This window comes from Pygoscelis adeliae, unplaced genomic scaffold, assembly GCF_000699105.1.
Source record: "Pygoscelis adeliae isolate BGI_AS28 unplaced genomic scaffold, ASM69910v1 Scaffold282, whole genome shotgun sequence".
Classification (NCBI taxonomy): Eukaryota; Metazoa; Chordata; class Aves; order Sphenisciformes; family Spheniscidae; genus Pygoscelis; species Pygoscelis adeliae.
Window position 1 is genome coordinate 2,783,994 of NW_008824352.1, and position 22,175 is coordinate 2,806,168.

Consider the following 22,175-nt stretch of genomic DNA (forward strand, 5'->3'; position numbering starts at 1 on the left):
ATGAGCCCTGTAGTTAGACAGAAAACTCCTCATTAGGTCCTTTCACCAGTACTGAACTTGTATTTAAACCCATCACTGAACAACAAATTCACTAAAAGGAAGAGTTTTAACCTACAAAGCCCTAGCAGGCCAGGAATGTCCTCTCCTGAAAGACTACAAGTTCACCTTTCCCCTTTGCTTCCCCCCCAAAAAAACCCAAAGCATTAACCCAAGACCTTCTGTCACACAGGAATGAGGCTCTTGATAGAATAACCTCTGCAAAATCTCCTCGACTTCAGAGTTCGCTCCTCCACCCCAGCTCAAAACAATCTTGGCCAGTGACACCACTGAAAACACCTGAAATGAGGCACTCGCACCATATTCACGATTAATTTGGAACTTGGCAGAAATTGCCAGATTTTAAGCTGATTTATACCTGGCTTTTGTCTGTCCACATTAGAGATTTAGGTAAGAGCAACTACATCGATTTTACTGCCCTGTAGCATGAACTTTCTGACTTTCGCTGACTGTCTGGGTTCAGCAAACCCAGGAGGATTCGGGTAGGCCACTGGAATACCTGGAGATCCCTCTTTAGTCAGAGTTATGACTCTCATTAATTATTGGGCAGTTCCTGGAAGGCAGGGTGGGCTTTTGGCATTATCTAACCCCAGCTGTCTACTTTTAATTGTATAAAAGGGGATGGAGGGAATAGAATAGGGGGGAAAAAAAGGCAAGAGCAGAGGACACACACCCCTTTGGTTGGAAAGCATGCATAAAATTAAAGTGGTTAAGACTCAAATTATGAATTTTCATGGCTGATGACATACGATAGCTCAAAAACGTGCAGAATGCTGAACTATGAAATTATCTAAATGTCTCTTCTTTTTCAATATATTAAGATGTCAAAGCTGCTTTATAAATAATACATACCCATTTGCATCTGTATTTTATGAGTCATGTGATTGTGTGTATATCAATTTTGCACTGTGGTATTTCATAGGAATTACAGATTTACTCTTTTTAAATTTAAGAGTAAAACAAATGGAGATAATAAAGAAATTTTAAGACATGAAAAGAAGCACATCCAACATTATATCACACATACAGCCCAAGAGCCCCACCATTCTGCTGACACTGGTTCCCTGCTTAGTCGTAGGACAGGGACTGCCTGGGTAAATGCTCTCCTTCCCTCGCAGGGACATTTTGTCACGCTCGCCCACCCCTGCAGCACAGTCCAGCTCCCTGAGCTGCACATCCCTGAAACCCTTGATCTCCAGTGAACTTGGCTCTAGTAGACCAGAAGTGGCTTACAAATCTCTACTCTGCAAGGGTACATCTGCACTGGCCCCAGTCCAACAAGGCACTTAAGCACATGCTTATATTAAGCACTTTAGAGTCACCAATTCCATGATTAAGTGCTTTCCTGAATTAACACCAAAGTGTTCGGCACCTTGCAAAGCTGGTGCGACAACCTGGCACGAAGGGTATGTGACTGTTTATTGGGAATGAGAAGCAGAAAATTACTGTGACTCGTACAGAGCAGCATGCCCATTGTAATTTGACCTTACCCTTGGAAGGACACAAATTCATTCATCTCAGAATCAGATATTCTGCCATTTTTACGACATAAGAAGACATGAAGCTAAAAAAGCTTCCAAGGGAAAATCAGAAACATCCAAGTCAGCATCCCACAATTTCAAATAGCAAATAACCCGATTAATTCAACTTTGAGACATGGAGGGTGCAATCCAAAATTCACATTAATCAGTGGCATTATTAGCTTCAGTGACCTCTGGATCATAAATGCGAAGTCTAATTCTGGAATTTGGGCAAAAGCAGGCAAAAAGCACAAACCTCCTCTTCCCAATAAAACCGAAAAAAAGATCGTCCAATGCCTTCCAACAACATACATCCTGCTGTTACTCAAATCCCTTTGGAGAATTTATTTTTGGAAGATTCTAAACTGAGCTGTGAGCTCTGTCACCGGTAAGCAGCTGACTTGACAGCTCCACAAGGTGTAAAACAAAAGGACAACAGAACCTAATAAATAATAGGTAATGGAACACAGCTGTCGTAATAATAAATGCAATTTATATCAGGGTATTTATGACCCAAATATGCATCAGAGCATTGATTGACTCAAATAAATGCAGAATACGATGGCTGTGTGGTCTGTCAAAAGGATCTGCCTGTTACAGGCATTTCCTATGAATCAATTTTTGCAATTACTCCTGCAAATGACAGACAAGACTCCTGAACAACACACTGGGTTGGCAGACTAGAGGTGAATGAATCTAGGGCATGTTACCAGGTGGGATGGAAACCCGAGTTACTCTAGACCAGGAGTTGAGGTTCTGCGACAAGTAAATACCATGAAGGAGAGATCTTATCCAGAAGACAGAAAACTGCCAGCACGTTCAGTTGGAGAGAGGGGCAGCAGAAACATGATTAATTTGTAGCGAAAGATGGCCGCAGCGTAACGCAGAGGGATGCATTCCAGTAAAGGAGCCTGGCCCTTGCGCCAGCCTCTTCCTATCTGGCTCCTCTCCCCTCTTCCACAGCATTTTCTGCTCCTTGCACTCACCCACTCCCCAATTAATACCGAAGTGACACCACAGCAGCTACTGCTTCGGCTCAACCCACTGCCGTAAATCTTTTATATTAGGAGAGAGCTGTGGCAGAGGCTAGCATTTCATTTGCCTCTTCCCAATCAACAGCTCCTCCTCCCATTTACACTTAAGCCATCTCAGAATACTACCAAGTCTTCAGAAGACAAACAGTGCAAGCCAGGGCAGAGTTAGAAATCCACTGGGATTTGGGGTGAGCTACTGAAAGGGTAGTGATTGCATTCAGAGCAGCTGTGGGCAGGGATAGCTACGTCAGTCGCCATTATGTTTGCCGTACAGCTAATTTCTCTCAGTAAATCATCTCCAATGGTGCCAGCAGAAGTGACTTGGTCCCAGCACTGGGTGGAGCTGCGATACATTTCTGCAGGAGCAAATTATCACGTGAGGAAAGGATGAATAAACAGACACATAATGAATGCCATCCCAGGAGGGAGGTTCTTTTAAGTACAGGTATTTTCAAAAGGAGATCCCATTTGTCATTATACCTCCCTTTGCGGCTTAGCCGCTGAAATGCCGACTGTGGTGAGAATGCAGGAAGAGTATAATTGCCCAAACAGGACGGCTTGGTGTCTATTTCTGCATCTGAATGCCTGTCCCACCCTGTTACAGGTGCACAAGCACCTTTGCAGCCAGCACTGCCCAGCTTTGTCTGTGCATGGCTGGAATTACAAAAATGTGCAGCATTAAAAAAAAAAATAAATAAAAATCTTACACTTCCCACCAGAGAAAGGAAAGCACCCTCCCCAGCCTCTATTGCCTACTTTATGTACTGTAGCTTCAGTCATCCTTCAGGGATTATGGCCAGGGAGCTGCTCTGCAGCCCACACGTTCCCCTCTCAAGAGCTGTCTGTGTACCCAGTGGAAAAGTAAACCCCCAGACAGCGGACGCAAAGGAGATGAGGGCAGAGGGAGAAACTGTAGACTTTCTATTTAACAGTCACAAAAAGCTCCTGCCTACTGGAACTAGACTTCACTGCTCTTATTTTTCTCTTCTTTCCCTCCAAACAAAAATTTACCAGCTTGACTCTACAACTGTTCCCTGAAACAGCTCTGACCCATCAGCTTTCCACCCCTTGATTCCAAAGACACTGTTGCCTCTGTCTCACTTGCTCTTTTCTGACGTGGATTGATCAACCCTTTGTATCGCAGAGAGGGGCTTCTCCTGCCAACGGGTCATCCACGTAGTATAACCAAGAAGGAAGAGAGGCATTGACAGAGGCTGCATTTCCTCAGTTACTGGAAGGTTGAGAGGATCACAGGCACCTCCAAGAAAAGATCCCTTCTTTCCGTTTTGACTTCAAGCACACAGGGTTTCTTTTTTCCTATCAGGAACAATGCTAGAAAGGTTCAGGTTCAGGTAAAAATAGCTTGTTCTCTCTACGCAGGGATGCTCAACAAGAAAAAAAATAGTGGCTATCTGAGCTCTGAGTCAGCATGAAACCGTATATACACGTCTAATTGAGTGCTGACAATGTGTTTGGCTCTGTGGAAGGCAAACCCAGACAGCCTCTGCCTCAAGGGACTGGCAATCCACTTAGACACAGCAAAGAGCTATGTGCTGTGAGGTTGTTAATATTTTCCCAGCAACAAATTTCCAAACAATGAGAACACCTAAACACCCAGCTCATTCTGGATGGGATAATTTACGGGTGGTGTACAAGCAAAATCCTGCTCTTTCCACATGAGACACTGCCCTGTTGGGATTTGTTCGAGCCACTTCTACTCCAGAAACGCTTGGTCATGAATGCACGTGTTTCTCAAGCTGCTTATGGGACCAGCTGCCATCTACCTGCAATGGTGAATAAAGACTCTCCCAGGGGCCCAGCCAGCCCCTCTGTTTCAAAGACATGTTTTTGCAATGCTGCTTTTTTTATTTTCATTATAGTTTTACACTATAATACTACTACTCAGCACATACACACACAGCACATTTAATCACAGTGAGGCTTGGGACAATTTAGAAAGGAAGTTAAACATCATTAATTTCTACTTCGGGGTAAGGAAATTAAGACACAGGAAAGTGACCTGCCCAGGATGAACTACAGAAGTCTTGAACCCACGCAGGTCTTCCAGCTTCAGCAGTGTCCTGTTTACAGGACCATATCTATGCTAAAGGTATTTTCGAAGGTCTACAGACACAGTTAAAAGCATTTTTTTTTTCTTACAGCACCATACAAGCCAAGCAAGAACAAAGATCCTTTCATGCTACTTAACCATTGAACCTGAGAGTTTAGACACAACATGGTGATGTGACCAAGGTCAAAGTGATATCTGACTATGGGGCAATCCAAGGCCCTGAGAAATCTCAGCAATGTGATTTAAAACATTCATCCTTTGATGGAGATTAATTCTTACAATACAATTGCTTGTACAAAAATATCACCCCTCAAATCATCATTATCACAAACTCTACTATAGGTAGCTGTTACATCACTCTCCGCATGGACTTTGTTTTACTTCATTTCTAATTCAACAGCCAACAGATGGCTCATGTTACTGCATTTTGCCAAGTGCAAAACGTGAGATCACTGGGTTCCAGACTATCGTGCAGACTAGAAGTTTCTGACAAGTGTAAGGAGCTTTGAAACACACCATCAGTTCCGTATGTCATGCAAAGCTGTCATATACCGACAGCATCGAACACAGGAACATTTTAAAAAAAAAGGCTTAAGAACAAGTCCAAATCAATTGGACTTAAGTATACAAATGTTTGGTTTGGATGTGGCCTGAAATGCTCTCCCAGAACAGACCACAACAGCGAATTTCATAAATGCCTCATTCTTGTGTGCTTGTGTCCTCAGCAAATTATTGAGGAGAAAAGCAGTGCTTTAAAAGGTGTGGACCTAATTACTCACACCGATTGCATTTCTCTAATATCTCTCTGTTTGCCAGGACACTCTAGACTGCCTTTCCCTCACTGCAGATGCCACTCATCAGTATTCAAGCTCCAGTCTTGTCTTCTCCATAGGGAGCATGTTGCATCATGAAGTGCCAGTTTTTTCCTTAGAGCAAACTGATATAAAATATCAACAACATGTTTAGGATGACTTTATACACACACAGTTGACATACACATTTACATTGAGAAGGCGGCTGCTGTATGATACCACTCAATTTCATTTGCTGTGACAGGGTCAGAAACCGGTTACAAAAACACACTTATGAAGACAGACAAGGCCTGAACACAGCTTTCCTGGCAAGTTCATGATTGACAACAATACACAAGATGCAGCCCCGGGAAGAATTCAGTACTGATAATTCCACGGCTTTCCCTCACTGCAGAGACCAGATTCTTCCAAGAGTCAGCCCTTATATTCCCAGCAAAGGATATCCTGAAGGCTTGCTTTGTTTACCTTAGCCAACAAGAATAATTGCTTCAGTGGGAATTGCTGGGAAATCCACTCCTTGGAAGCAGAAAATCGGGTAAGAATACCCAGAAAACCAATCCAATTAACACATTAATGCCACCTGAGCTTTGAGAGGAACTGTGTTGGGCAAAGAGCAACCACTGTGGTCAAATATAAGTAATCGCTGTCAAAACTGCCATATATAGTACAGTATATCATTGATCTATACAGTGGTGAGTATGTGATGTTACGGATGTGAGAGATACTTCACTCACTCTGTGCATTGCTGCACAGGGATGGAGAAATATTCCTCTTCAGTCCCAAATGCCTAGACAACAGCTACAAGAAATAACTCTAACAAAAAGTGAAGGCTAAAAAGGGAAACAACCCTTACAGGTGAGTACTGTTGCCCACAGACTGGCAAAGACCAGAGTCCAATGGCCACGGCAGTTCCTTACAAGAGTAGGCTTACAGACAGAATCATTCAAATACAAATCAAACCTTGAAACATTCAACTCAACAAATCCATCTGCAAGTACTGCTGCATGTCCAATAGTGGAAGTAAAACCATAGCTGCAAGACGTGAACTACTGCCATTCTGGTCTTCTAAAGAGCCCGTTTTAAGGGCTGTTGAGAGGATATAGGACAGTTTGATCACCACCAGCGAGAGCCGACTGTAACCAGTGAGCTGTCAACTGCCGACTCTGGCACTGCTACTGGTGGGCTGAGACAGGCACGTGCCTGCAGCCAGCAGCGTTACTGCTCATAACCAGAAGACAGAGACCGACCCAGAAATGACCAGGTACAATGCACTGCGGAGAACGCGAACCCTGCCAGAATATATACTGCCTCCCACATAAACTTAAAAGGAAAGACAAACAATGTTTCCAGCCTACTTTCTATAGACCTAAGTCAGAGTGATCAGTTTTATAGAGGTACTATGGTCCATAGCATACCAGCACTCCCTAAAAAGTAGCAATGATGCTCCTCTCACTCAGGCCTCACAAATACTGCTGTCACGTTTCAAAGTTCAAAATCAATCTTGGTTTCCTGGTTCAGGCAATCAGCACTGTAAAGGCAAGGAAAAGATGGCTTTGAATTAAAAGCCAAGATCTAAAACAGCACTCAAATTTTTCACTTTTTTTTAATTAATTTCCAATATCATGTCAATTGAAGCTGCATTTTAAGATTCAGCCATTCATATCTTGCTTATTGCTAAAGCAATTAAGTAGACGATTATTCACAGTTATTATTTCACAACCATTTTCCACATCCACTGAGGTCCAATTCTGTCATGCTGTACTTCAAAATTTTTTACCTAAGTGTACAGTGGAAAAGCTGCAATTTACTGTGCCGTTCAGTCTCTCTGGATGTCCAGCAAGTTTACTTGGAGCAGGAGCTAACTTGCTGCTAGATTAAATTTTGAACAGCTGTATACAGACAACAAAATTTAAAAAGAAAAGAGGAAAAACCCAAACCCACCTTCTGCTTTTCACTTTGGGAATTACAGTCATTACATTACCATTGTTTTAAAGGGATCTGGGCAACCTGAACATCAATAAACCAGTTACTGTGTTCCTAGAGATGTGCTTCATAATACAATGCTGCAGGCAGCAATCCAAGGGAACGGTTCCAGTGTACAGCTTACAGTCCACCGCTTCCCTTGTGCCTAAACTGGCACTTGCCTGACCCTGCAGACAGCTGGTTCTGGGAGACCAGCAGATAGCCAGCCCTGATGAACATCTTTTGCAATGAAATAAATAGTGTATTTGCTAGCAGAATGTCTTCTGTGGCTACACAGCGTGTTTGATTGCGGGATTAAAATTTACACATGAGAACATTTGAGGAGGAGCAGACACCACCTCTCCCCATCAATTAAAAAAGAAATAAATCTTCACGTCTGGGTCAGTTCCACAATCTGGTTCATTACATGGTAGGCGAAAAAGAGGGGGCAGGAACAGGAGGCTGTGACAGAGTTTGCTTTCCACGGCAGTGCCATACAAAAGGCATACAAATTACTACCTAAGGACACCATTAGATTGCTGGCACTTAGGAGCAGAACCCAGAAAATGAGCTTGTCTGTCAGTGTTTAAACTCTGCTTTTGCATTTCTTACCATTTGGAAATTAATGATTAAATAAGTCAAGGCCGCTTTTGTTTTATAGCCACTTCCACTTTGAGTTGTATTTCTGCAAAATGCTTTTAGTGTGGTTTGATTTAGACTCCTGACCAAAGTCGACGGAAGGACTCCCACTTGATTCAGTGGGCATTAGAGCCGAGTTTTTTGTCTAGATGTAACTGCTTACGAATCCCCAATGACAGCAGAGATCAGAACCTCTTTACTAGTAAACACATTTTAGTACTTGTAAGTTTACTGCATCCCTGTAACATAAAAGGTTATTACTGGGAAAAGTACAGACAAAAAAAATTGTCAAAAGGATGAAACAGGTCCTTTTACAGTAAAACATTAAACATACTGGAAAAGAAACAACTGATGGGGGATATAGACGAGATCTAGCACCATGAGTAGCATGGAAAAGGGGAAAACAGAATCATCTCTCTTAGAAGACTGACCAGGTGGCATCAAATAAGACTGGCAGCTGCAAAATTCAAATCAAAGGAGATATTTCATGCACAAAACTTTTAAACAAACACTGGGATTTTATCACAGGAGGCTATGGAAGCTCAGTGTTTGTTATTTCAAAACAAGATTGGACAAAATCCTGGAAGAATACTAATGTAAGGACTGTTAAAGATAACTCCTCTGGTTCAGAAAGGCCTCAACTATCCAGTTGATAGGGTATACCACGGAACTATCACTGTAATCTTGTCCTCTTCTTTTTTTCCCCATATATGTGCTATTGATCACAAGTAAAAGGACCTCTGGTCTGGACTGGCACAACTATTCCCATGTTATTCTGAAAAAAACCATAAAAAATTAGGAAGACAAAATTGCATCTGCATCATTTCCGCCAGCTTGATTAGGTAATGGCTTATTAACACGTTATTGAGTTGCACCTAAAATTATTTCTAAAAGCTGGAACGTGGTTCACAGCTACATTCTAAAACCAAAAGTGGCTTTGTACCTGCACATGCACACTCACAGGGTAAAGTAATGAAATACCCAGTCAGTTAACAGAAGCTTTGCCCCCTTGCAATTTCTTCTCCATTTGACTTAACTGGCTCTGACTGTTTGAGAACTTTGCAGGTTAACACAGTGGAGTGAAAGAGGACATCGTCCCTTCCTGGCTGCAGCCTCGGTGCTCATACGATGCATGACATGGGTCGGTTTGTCATTGTGCAATTAGTTGCAGGAAAACATTATTAACTTAGCTAGCCAATTAGGATGGATATGTATTCATTCTGGTCAATTCTGAATTAGACACGAGATCCCAGAGGTATGGAGATTAGTCAATAGCTTTGCAACACTGCAGCATCATGAGTGATGCTGCTACAAGATTGGTTCTGCCTCAACATGACTAAAATATACCTAAAACAGTCTTAGCTGCTGTTACAGAAACAGCCAGTAATCGCTCCTAGCACTCATGAAAGTCTGCGTTTGAAAGAATAGCGGGTTTGCTTTTCCCTTTCTGTGCAGTTTTCCAGGACGTTCTGCACACGTGCTGTCCACCTGAGAGCTTCAACCACAAATAAAGCTCCAGCAGGGAGGAGGGCTGCTCTCATTTGCCAGGAGGATGAAGCACCTATACCCAGGGCTCAGGGCTAGAGAAAGGTGTCTCGAGAGAAGCATTTAAATAACCACAAAACCAAAGGATCTTTATTTTGTTCTATTCCCTTCCTGTACTTGAGATCTTTCTTTTTCCATTGCAATTATGATACCAGGCACACGCTACAACCGCATTCACAGAAGCCTTTGGAAAGAAAGGTGAGATCTTTTGAAAGAACTGGTCAGACTTCCCTTGTGCCAGTACTAGAGCTTGTGCGGCCATCTGGAGTGCAAAATCAGGGAACTGTTGAGGACTGTAAACTAAACCACTATCTCTTCTGGCAGGGTCCCTGACCTACGGCACAGCAGCGCAAGTGCCAGGCAGGCAGCATAAACAGGTGGACAGAAGCGAGCCACTTTCCTTAGGGCAGGAACAGTTATCTGCACCTTTGCCCATAAAGCCTTTTCGACCACAGCATGCACTTAAACACACCAAGAAATGACAGCCTAAAGCTGGTAATGCAGAATAATCTAAATCCCTCGATCCTTGAAATCTGCATTGAGTACCATGCATGAGATTTAACTAGCAATAAAATACTTTAAATCTGTTACTCGCTTAATAGAATGATACATCATTTGTGTCTGGTATAAAGAGAAATAATGTTCCTTGTTTCCAATTTGAGATAGAGGGGGAAGACTGTTTTCATCCTAAAAGGAGGTTTACCATCCTTCTTTACAACTGCACCCCTAATCCTGCATCCTACCTCAACTAACGTTTTAATTTCAAATAATTAACTAGTGTGCAAAAGGAGTTAGTCTGTCTCAAAGAGAAATCAATCTCAAAACCTGCTTCCCACAGCAACAGAGAACAGGAGAGAGAGGAGACACTTTGAAAGTATGGTGTATTACTAATAAATTCTTTGCTATGTGTTATTTAGCAACAGCAGCAGCTTCCTAAGAAAAACAATGCAATAGGAAGTGCTTCCAATTCTTTTTAGAGAGGAATCAAGAGCTTCTCATGCCACAGTACTCACGGGAACTTGCTAAAAGAAATGTTCATCTGACATATTCTTATCGCAGAGCTTTTGTCAGACTTCAGGTTTGTTTGGGTTTGTTTTTAAAAGGAAATTCACAAATAAATGACTATTCTGCAGTAGGAATGCCTTGCTAACCTCTACACCAGTTTCTAATAGCTGCTGGTTGCATTTACAAAGTGGGAGAAACCCTGCAGTGACCAAACACATATTTCATAAATATGCCATAGAAACAGCTAGGGCACAGGACAGCTAACGCAGCTACAGCTCCATTACAGGGCGAGGGATTCGGGGAAGGCTGGTGCGCAGATGCACGTTTTGCTAGTAGTCTCGGCCAGAAAGAAACCCTCAGCCATCACCTTCCACCAGGGCCACAAGCTGCGGGGGGATTTTGCAGCTATCGGTCCTGAGGGCTGTGCTGGTGGGAGCTGAGGGGATGCTGAGAGTGGCAAGGAAAAGCAACATCAAAGCCTTGCAAATCCACACGGCTCTGCTTTGGGAACGGGGAGGGGGACACAGTTCTTTGCAGACATTCTCCCCAGGCAGCCAGTGGGACTGATTGATTTCTTTTTAATTATTATTACAGTTCTTCAGGGGGCTGTTGTACCATCTATAGTGGGCTTGGCAAAACACATGCTCCCTCTTTTGAAGGGAAAATGGCCATACTCTCATTTTAATTATGCAATTGGCTGTCAACTAACACAGCACTGACAGCCTCATTACAAGCATTTTCCACTCTGGCCAGGACAGAGGTATGAAATGAGACTTTGCTCTCAAGCTTTTACTGTCTATCATTGACATCCACCAAAGTTGGATGTATCTGCAGATTACATGTTCCAGAAATTGCTCAGGAAAGCATGTAAACACAGGGCAAATGGACAGGAAACGCTTTGGGGTTAATGAGACCTCCAGTGCGCTCCAGATCCTGCTTCGGTATTGTCACCGAAGAGCACCAATGTCTGGACAGGGAAGGACAAGGAATCATATTCACAACGTGCATTTGCACATGTGCAAATAAAAGCGTGTCAGGGTTTGGTAAGCAAACACCTTTCACACCATTCTTCTGCAAAATTGTTACCTTTCCAGTTCAAGCCATACATCTTCAAGAGGGCTTTTAGCAGACCAGGAAAATGGCATCTTTTAAAATCAATAAAACCTCAATAACTAAGAAAGTTATCAATCTGAAGGGAAAACTGCTGATTCATCTCTGTGTATTGTAGCTAACTTCCTTCACAGAAGTCAGTTCAGATCTTTCTAAATTTCTAAACAGACTACCTTCACCCTGGGCTTACGCTGCCTGCCTCTAGTTATCTGGAGGAAGGCAAACATCTGTCAGATTAAACTGAATTTTGAGGGATGAAAATATATTACCTCTCATCACAAGAACTTCAAGAGGACATCTGAAATACCTGATTTTTATTCACTTGCTCTAAGATGCAGGCAGCACCAACAAGGGGTATTGCTCTTAAAATCCTGCCTTCTGCAGCCTTATGCTAATTCACTTTTTTAGGAATAGAAATCACTGTGGAATGGGAATAAGCTAAAATCCGCAGAAGATATGGATGCACAAGCAATTGTGGGTAATTGCTTTTGGTTGATGCTAATCTAACAGCCTGGGATTGCCTTATTTTCCTCAAAGTTTTTCCTCCAAATTTCCCCCCTCCCAGGGATCTTAGTGCTTGATATAGATAGCTTCATATTTACTTGTGGAAGAAGCACATAAGTTTCTTAACACTGCCCACCAAACCCTTACTTCTAAAAAGCTGCTTGCCAGTCACAGAGGGAATTTCAGTAGTTTGTCCTGCTCAGTTGCTTGCTTTTTTCTGAGTTGCCTGTAAAATACAATAGTGTCTCATGCAATGACAGCTCCTGCTATGTAAGCTACCACCCATCAGGGACTGGACCAAAACCACACTAATTTTACAGAGGAAATTTCTGTAGTGCTGACTGGGTTTCAATTCAAAGCAGCAACACAGAAGGAGAGAAAAGCATCTCTTGATGGAATCTCACAGTTTCTCCTTAGCAGCAGTGTCCATCTTTCTGCCTAAGGCGTTGGCAGTGTATAAATAATAACAAGTCCCCCAATAAAAGATCTTTCATGTAACCTCAGGAGACCACTTCATAAGAACAATGGCAACAGATCAGAAAACCATGTAGTCTTGCATCCTGCCTGTGACAGTGACAGCAATCAGATCCTTCCAAGGAAAGTACACAAAATTCCTACACAGGCAGCTGAATTAGAGGCTGGCTTAAGCCCTCCCAAGAATTATAATGTGTTATCCACATAAAGATCTGGTCTTTTAAGCTCTGGCCCTCACAACACTCCTTGTGGCATTCATTTCCACAGGCTAACTGTTCACTGGTAAGTTTTTGGAGTGCTTTCCGGCAAACTGACCTGTACTGATTGTTGCTGCATTATGAGGAAAACATAAGAAAAACACACACCCTACGTTTTCAAGACATTAATTACTTTATGCGCTTTTATATTATCCCCCCCCCCTTATCTTTAAGAACACACAAATCAATAATACAGATTATCTTTAAAACTACTCCCATAAGAAGGAAGTGAAGGGCATGCACGTGAAGACAAAATGTGAGTACACACAGGGGCCGGGGCTGGCTGGCTGAATTGGACTAGACACGTTGGCCAAGAGTGTCGTATGTGTAAATGCACTTGCTGTCTAGTTTCATTATGAGTCACGAATTCTCTGAAAGGCAAGGAAGGAACCATCTGCGCTCTCACTTACCCTGTACCCTGAACTAATTCTTACTTGTTTTATTACCCCAGTCATTACACTTGCGCAGTCACAGACGCTGCGTGTTTAGACAAAAACAATTCACCAGTAGCTGCAAGGGCCAGGAAATAAAACGCTGAACCACTAACCTAGGCCGATTAACAGTACAGCGCGGGCCAGGGAGGAGTCTGGATCTACCAGACAGCAAGATCTACCTTTGGCAGAAAACGAGGCTCTAGCCCCTCAGCAGTTACTATGCTGCTTTCTCTTACTGTTCAAGTACGTCAGGTAACTCCACCTATGCTTCTCTTAGGGACTGGCATCTAAACTACAAGAGACAGGCTTTCCAGACAACCACCAAACCCCACCATCCTAACAAGATCCACGAGTGAGCCAGAGGCATTAGGAACATGATCTTATGACATCCAAACTACCCTCAACTCCCACAGCTTCGGGTGTCCAGCACGCTTTAGAGGGAGTCTCGTCATCATTTAAGAAGCAGTGGTCTGAGCACAGGACAGGGCTCATAAATACTTCCTCCTTCCTATCCAATTCCACACGACGCCCGTCAGCACTTAAACAACTCTCTGCCAGGGTACAGAGCCACAGGCTGATCCATCTACTTTTTCCAAATGCCAGCAACATTTCAATAGGCTTTTGTACCACAAAGTAAACTCAAAGAAACATTGCTATTGACTGCAATTTGCAATTACATATTGACTAGTAGGACGAGAGAGCTGAAAAAACAGCAGGCCACAAATAAACACCTACAATGACAAGCAGTCTTCATCCTACAATGAAGAGGGATCACAGAATATGTAAGGAAGCCTCTCTCACAATTTTAAGTGGCTAGTGCTATTCGACAGAAATTATTCGCTGATTCAATTTTGCTGGCAGTATTTAGAAATGCTCTTGCCTCTTGCTGTTATAAATGGCAATTTGGACAAAGAACAAGCGTTTCAGAGCGGCTGGGTGGCCTTCAAAGAGGGATAAATTCATTTAAGGAAATTGTTGAAATATTGACGTATCCTAATGTTTAATTTGCCATGGTTTGCAAAAGGAAAAGGATCATAACTGCACTGGAGAATGAATCGGGTCTCTGTCTGTCTTACAGTTGTTATTTTTAAGATTATCACCCACATGAATTTTCAAAGTGTCATCCCTGACTTGCAAAAACACTTTAATACCAAGTTGAACTGCAGCTCCAGGAGTGAGCTTTGCAACTCTTCTATCCATCTGTGGATAAAAGAACATGACCTCTGTAAAAGAGCCCAGGGTTAACAGTAGTTTCAATAGCCATGGTGCATAACTGGGCCCTGTTTTAAATAATCCCTCGTTTTAAATTTCTTCTGACTAGTATATTTCTGGTAGAATAAGTACTACTGGAAAACAACATATTGAAATGAATACTGCAATGCGCAAGGTTTGCAAATGCAATGCCTTCATGCATCATCAATTACACTAATGGAAAAAAGGAAAGACAATATTTGGTGTATCCAGGGTTGTTAATGTATCACAAAAAGCCCATTTCATTCAGGCCTAAATATGCAGAAGGTGAGACCGATGACTGACCAGTGGCCCATCTGAAGTCAGTTTGGGTTCAGCGCCTATTCCATTCCCTTCCCTAGAAACCACACCATCATAAATGTCCCAAGATGCCAGCTGAGCTTCGTTATTAGCAGTTCTATACAGCCAAAAACCGAACCTTGGGGGAAAACTTGTCATGGCATTGCTAGCAGTTTGTCTGGTGATTAGACAAAGGAGTCTAGTTTCTGGACTACGAATCCATAAAGAACAAGTTCAATAAGTACAAACAAGAAAAACTAATGTCTTTTATAAACAATGCAAACATTTTCTCAGCTCAGTGTGTCACATACTATATTGTCCAAGTCATTGGAAGGTATAACATTAGCAGCTGGTAGGAATATCTCACTGGGGAGCTTTTAATGAAAATTCAACATCCATTGTATAATATCCTGTATTATTACCTTTGCTGCCATAAAACATCTCAGTGAGAACAAGGGCAACTTTGGACAACTTGCTTTTCCAGAAAATCTGTTCTCTCTCTCTGCATTTTTTCCCACAGATATTTTATTTTAATATTTTCTCTTTGTCTTGCCACCCTCCCCCCAAAACATGACACATTTTGTATCATCGTGCTAATAGTTTGCCATATTATTACATCCATGGGTTTCAAAGCAGTTAGCACACAGCACGATTGCTATGTTAGCCAAAAAGCTGGAAGTAACTGAAGGCTCAGGACGGGTTAAACACAAATGAAACCACCTGCACCTCTCGGGCTGGCGATGCCAGCTGACGGAGGCAGGTACTGTGCAGACCCACACCACAACAGAGCGTAAAGACCTCACCCATCGGCAGGTTAGATACACGTTTGTGGAGTAAGCCTCACCGACCTGGTGAGGAGCTGGAAGGTTGTGTTTGCAAAGCATGCCGAGCTCTGTTTCACTCACATACCCAAACCTGAATGTCCCTTGTGAACAACACGCTGATGACCTCTGTGCCCAGGACACCGGACAGCACAAGAGCCAGAGCAGAGCACTAGTCTACTGGAGTCCACTTACTGTTGTATCCGTATCTAAAATATCTGTCCCTTGACAGTCACTCTGTAGCCAACAAACCCCAAGTACCTTCAGCATAATAGACAACTCGCAAGGATGGTGTTTTGACAGATCGTGACAGATACTAGGGAAGCTAAACATCTTGAAGTAGGAGGTTTCTTTTTAAGAAGATCCCATAACATTTTATAAAAAATGCAAAAAAATAACCCTGAGACACAGATCCTCTTTCTAGGCCCACATGACTAAGCAAAAGCAACCGCATAGCTGATGACAGTTTCAGCATCGTGAGCTATAGCAACATAGTAGTACCTTAGATTTATATATTCCAGCAGTGTTCCTGTGAACCCCTGCTTGGGGGACATCATATGGGCAGCATCTTGACAGTGGAAGGTGGCAATTTAAAAACAAAAGGGGGGGGAGGGGGAACCAAACCAGCAAAAATTATGAGACATTTTCATGTTCCTGTTCTGTAATTTTACCTTCAAGAAGATTGATAAAGGAGGTGGATTTATCTAGTCAAACACTTGCATGGTTATCACCATAATAACTCTTTACATCAGCCCTTCTGAACTAATATCTATTTTTAGTATCAGGTTTTTAAAGGATCCTCAACTCAATCACTAATTTTGAGCTTGCAATTTACCCTGGAAGCATTTTTGCTGGTGCAATTTGTGCCACTTAACTACTTTGATTTGCAGGCAGAATTAGTAAGTTAAGCATTTATATATCCTAAACTACACCTGTAAAATGGAAGGCTGCTTTTAAAAACAGTCCATGTGCTTAAATTGAATGCAACTCAGTTCAACGACACATGGATCTCTAAAGCACCCTGCACATTCCAGAGTAAGCAAAAAAAAAAAACCTTACTTTTTTTTTGTGGCAAAGTTATTCTTTAACTCACCCATCTTTCTTACATTCTAGTCACAAAGGCTCTCATGAAATAGTACCTTTCTTTGTCAGGCTTTGTCAATGATTTCTAGTGCTCAAAAGGCGTGGCCAAGGGCACTCAGGCACTTTTATTGTTATTTATATTGCCAGGTAGGTTGGACAAAACCACAGGACACTGAATATACAAGCACAGAGCTGACAGCTAACACCATCAATTGCTGTGGTGACCAGGACCGCTCAAATCCCTGGGTGGGTAGAGGCAGGAATAAAACCAGTAACTGTGATTAAGGCAGAATTAAAAACAAAGAATTTGGAGCATATTTCAAACATCCTTCAAGGAAAACAAAATCAAACAAAACAAACCCATCCCCCCAAAAAACAACAGACAGACAGATCCTATCCCGAGAATTTCACTCAGCCAAAACTCTTAACAAGGTCAGTTTTAACAAGCACTTCATCACAGGCTTACAGGGTAGGTGATCGCCTTTCCTCTACAAACTGGTGATCTAGAGAGAAGGGAGCAGGGAAAAGACCCAGAGAAGAGAGCACATTGGCCAGTGCCATCAGCAGAATTGTAAAAAGAAATCAAAACTCAAACTGCTTTACCTGTACTGCCTCCCTAATTCACTTCCAAGTCTATCCCAATAGTAATTTATTGTAACCATCCATTTAAAATTAGTGTAGCTCCAAATAAGCAAGTTAAAGTTATTATAACATTTCTTTAAGGCAACTCTTCGCAGGAAAGGTATATTACTGTTAATGTTCTCAGTTCAACACTACTGTCGCAGAGAATAAATTAAGAGTTGCCACATCTCAAATTCAGCTCATCAACAAAGAGCAAGGAGAATGATGCAGTAAGAGAATATGTAAAATAAATCTTGCTTCTGTAAACATTAGTGGATGAAAAGGGTGGAAGGAGGAAATGGTTAAAACTGTCCAAGCGTTGAATTAGGAATAACCTGATGTGTAACTGAGTGGGGGAATAAAAGAGGTCAGAACTGAACTTTCCCTGGAAACATCCTTTCCACTGAAAACCAAAGCATTTCCCTGCTTGCAGCAGCAAAAACAAGAGTGTGTGAACCCTTCTTCCTACTATTCATCCCATCAAATAACTTTGTTTTTCATCAGAGATTTAAAAACCCAAGCCATCCTCAGTCATTTGACTAAAACTTGAAAACAACTGAAGAGAGTTTTAGCAACAAATGTTTATGTAGATTTACATTTTTTGTGAGAACTAACTTTGAATTGGGGTAAGTAATGGACTATGATCAGTAATATCTTCCCTCCAAAAACAGGTTCCCTGCATAATCTAAGCAGAAAATTGGTCTTTGCTCTATAACCTTACATCAGCATACGGGAAAAATCCTGGAATATGGACACATATGGGGGGTAAGGGTAGCACACTGGGAGATTTCTTTTGAATTGGTGCAACAATACACCGTTCATGCAATTCAGACTTACTTGTGTTAATTGGAATCTAGTTCTGCAGGCTGGTAACACTACCAAATACCACGAGGAATGTTCACTTTTTACGTAACTGATGCCCTGGAATTCATTTTCAAAGCCGGGTATGTGTGTCTACAAATGAGTCACTCCTCAAGTGTGCATGGGTCTATACATGGGAATCACTGCAGCCCGTACTGAGATGTAGTTGCTTCTGCCTGGAAAACACCACCTGTTTCAGCAGCTTATAAGAGTTAAAGGCTATGGTTCCCAAAATCGTGTTCCAGAAGGTAACAGCAAGTTCTGTGCAGCCAGCCGCACAGCAGTATTACTTTTATAGTGGTCTGATGATAAATCACTATAAAAATTCAATTGTAAGGATGCAGAGTGGTCTAGTACTCAGCCCAAAAGGTTTGAGAAGCACTGGTTTGGAGGAAAAGCCACCTGAAACTCAAGACAGGACATTAGGAGGGCAAAACGATTGCACGGACTGGTCCAGGACCCCAACATTCCCACTATTGTGAAAACACCCTGGTGCTTCCAGAGTCAACTAGATGCCTGCTGTATTACAACAACTAACATTAGGGCTCTTTGCTTCATTGCAAGACAGCACCTTCAGTGCTCCAGAGCTCCTTCACACGCTGTCAAGACTATTTGGTTTATCCAAATGATCTCTCTCTCTCAAATCAATCACCTCCTCCAACAGCAATGCTTCCAACTATACTACATTAACTTGGAAATCTCCCAGCGGGCACAGACCAAGCCTGACCTCTTTATCACCTGATCTCAGATCCCTGTATGAATGTAGCTGCTTGCATTTTTCACAACACAGTATGTTGCCCTACAGAACTGTAGGTTTGTGCTCTAAGAAAATGAGAGTTCTTCAGGTATGGGAGGCAAGACAAAACCAAACAACATTAAAATAAATCTTTTAAGAGAGAACACTTACGGCTCCCCTGGGATGAAGCATATTAAATATACAAAATGTACTATAAATTTTAGTTCTGTTTTCTCACTCCCAGTTCATAGAAGACCCTGATTCAACTTCCCGTAGAGTCAAGGCAAAAAATCTTCCCCTCCGGGCTAACACTTACCTTTAAATTGGGCCCAATAGGTATCAGTAGCAACTGTACGCACAGATCTAGATCAGAGTACAGAGAAGAAATACACGGCTCCCTCTGATTTAGACCATATGCAAACACTCCTCTGGTCACCACACTTGAAAATTAAACTTACAGGCTCAGTGAAAAGCAAGAATTAAAGCTAAGCAGGTTTTCCACTTACTACCAAAAACTTTTAGTGTCACTGCAGAGGGGGAGGAAAAAAAGTAAGCTACTCGTGAGGTATTGAATCTAAGCACACACCTCTCTTCCAGCAACTGGTAGCCATTAGATGTCTAATAACAGCATTAAAGTAACTGTTAATGTAACTCAAATGTTCATCTCCCTCTTTCAAAACTGAAGATATGGTGTTAATGAAAAAAGCAAAGGTGGCAAGACTAGCCCTTCTGAACTATTTGTGCATGAAACACACAATACAGTGCAGATGCCTGCTGCGTGAGATTGCATAGCTGGTATTAGGAGGAAGTTGTTGTTTAAGAGAATTACACAATACCAACAAAAATCCCATCTTCCACTATAAAGAGCTTGAATAAAATTCTGAGGTTTGAGGAACATGCGTAGAGGGAGATGGACAGGCTATGTTAAAAACTGTTAGGACTTTGGGTGGAATGATAACTACTTCTCTAAAATCTGTGGGAAATCTTTCCCCTCATTATAATAATAAATTACAGAAGTGAACATAACCTTGGCAAGAGGTGCTTGAACTACAGCCTAAGGGAAAATAGGCCAGTATCTACTTACGGAACAGACATGCCACAGGCAGCGCAAGTGCAAGTTTCTCTTGCAACAACCAGCCCAAGTACCTGCCCTGTCTGAAAGGCCAATAATTAGGACAAACCTTCGTTCTGCAAAGCAGGAAGACAGGATGGAAAAATGAATTGTTATGTTGTGTTAGTGGCCATGCAGTATCATAAAATCAAGATATTAATGAAGACAAGCCAGTCTGGAGAGTTTCCCTGTTCTAGTAGCCTGCACTCACTTGCTGACACGTACAACAAAAAGACAAAGTGCAACGCTGGCTCAAGCATTTACCTCCTATCAGCAGGAGGCAAGGACATCTTCCCCTTCCTTCCCTGCCCCTTCTCCCCCACCAAAGATTATTTACTTTGCAATCTAGGGCTGTCCAGTGAGAGCGCACACTGTAAACAGCATTTTTATAGTTTGGTCCTTGGTGTATGGGGGACTGGGCTAGAGCACAAACACATTTTCCTATAACCTGCTCACTGATTCGAGAAAATACTTTCATTCTTGATTGCAGAGGGATTTCCAAATAGGCTTAACTGCTTTCATGAATCAGACCCTCAGATTGCCGTGACTTCTTAGCATATCAGATACCATTCTAGGACACAGGAAAGAAGGACTGTCGGAACTTGTAAAGGACTTATGCGGGAAATAATCAGGCTCTGGACTATCTCAACTTGCTCTACCTTGATAAGTAAAAGACCTACCCTTGTCACAACATTAATCAAGGCACATTGAATACAGAGCCCTGCTTTTTCATCTTTATTGCTTAAACTGGAGCTGTCCTATACAAACTGCTTAATCCCTAGATCAGCAGCATGCTACAGAAGGCTGGAGAAGTTCAGAAAAAATGATACAAAAATCAGGTAAGGAGGGGAAAATGGGAAAAAAGCTTTTGCTCATCGGTGATATGACTTAGAGAATCTCCTCCTGGCAGAAAGAGAGCTCCACCTTGTCCTGGCATTCAGAGCCCCAGATTGCCAGAGAAGTAACCTGCATTTAAGAATGCTTAGGGAAGGGAAGGTAACAGTGGCATGACCTGCTCTGGGTAGGACATGGTGGTCCAAACCATTTGCAGTCATAAATCAAGAGCAGCAACTACAAAGCATTCTGCCTCGCCTTCTGGATTGGACACCTGAGATACCAGGGCCTTGGGAAGTGCTCTGGTGTAAGTTTGAGTCATTCACTCAAAAGGAAAGCCCATGAATTTTAAACAGAAAGCAGGAAAGCGTCCAGAATATGAGTTCCTCTGTTCTAGCAAGAAGATCAGTTAAGCAGGTGCAGTAGGAAGTGTAGATGTGGTGCTTAGGGACATGGTTTAGTGGTGGACTTGGCAGTGTTAACGGTTGGACTCGATGATCTTAAAGGTCTTTTCCAACCTAAATGATTCTATGATTCTATGAAGATTTGATTCAGTTATGCATAGCACAGATGAGGAGCAAGACAGTATCTATTCAGGTAGAAGCAGATGGGAGAAAAGAAATATGCGGCACCTGCAACTCATGTAATATACACATATTCAAGGTTCGCATCCAGCGGAAGTGGTCTCTGTGGGGTATAAATAAAAAATGTTAGAGCAGTATAGGCTGTCATCATAAGCCAATGACAAGAAGATGGGAGTCAAAGGGAGTTAAAGGGAGCTGAAAGAAAAACCTTCCATTTAGCAAGCGTGATTTATCCCATCACTGCACTCCACTATTTCAAGTCCCCTACTCACTGCACATGCTTATAACTCAGTTGGTACAATCACAGCACACCAAGGCTGCTAACACATTTGCAAGGTTGCAGTCTAGTGCAAGGTTACACTAGGTCGGCTCAAGAGGTAGGGGAACTCAGGTAGGTAAAGGTTTCACTTTTCAAATGAACAGAGGTTTTAGCTGGAATTGACCCTTACAGGAAAGATGAGCCCACAAGACGACTTAAGGAAGTACCTGGCATTGCTAGGCTTCCTGGGAAGCCAGGGGCTGAAAGGCATTTGGGAGAATGCCCATCTCTCTCCACGTGAGAAGAGACAA

The 22,175-nt window shown here is 42.3% G+C and overlaps 1 protein-coding gene across 1 annotated transcript in view; it reads right to left on the reverse strand.

The window, feature by feature from the left end:
* The window catches only part of SPNS2 (spinster homolog 2 (Drosophila)), a 106,080-nt gene that overhangs the window by 75,232 nt on the left and 8,673 nt on the right, over nt 1-22,175 (reverse strand). The window lies entirely within an intron of this gene.